Below are 203 nucleotides of genomic sequence, written 5' to 3'. Positions count from 1 at the left end.
TCGCGCAGCGGCGCCTCGGGGTCCCGCCGCAGCCTGGGGTTGGCATCCTCGTAGCGAGTTTTGGTGCCGAAGTAGGGGCTGAGCGCCGAGACCGCGGGGTGCTCCGGCTCCAGGAGGGAGCAGCGCGAGAGCGACGAGAGCAGAGCCACCGCCAGGACCGCGGAGGGTGCCGAGGGAGCCCCGCGCAGGCAGCGGGCGCCGAG

The sequence above is a fragment of the Myotis davidii genome, unplaced genomic scaffold (assembly GCF_000327345.1).
Source record: "Myotis davidii unplaced genomic scaffold, ASM32734v1 scaffold933, whole genome shotgun sequence".
Lineage (NCBI taxonomy): Eukaryota > Metazoa > Chordata > Mammalia > Chiroptera > Vespertilionidae > Myotis > Myotis davidii.
The sequence above is the reverse complement of the archived record's forward strand: the minus strand, read 5'-3'. Positions refer to the sequence as shown.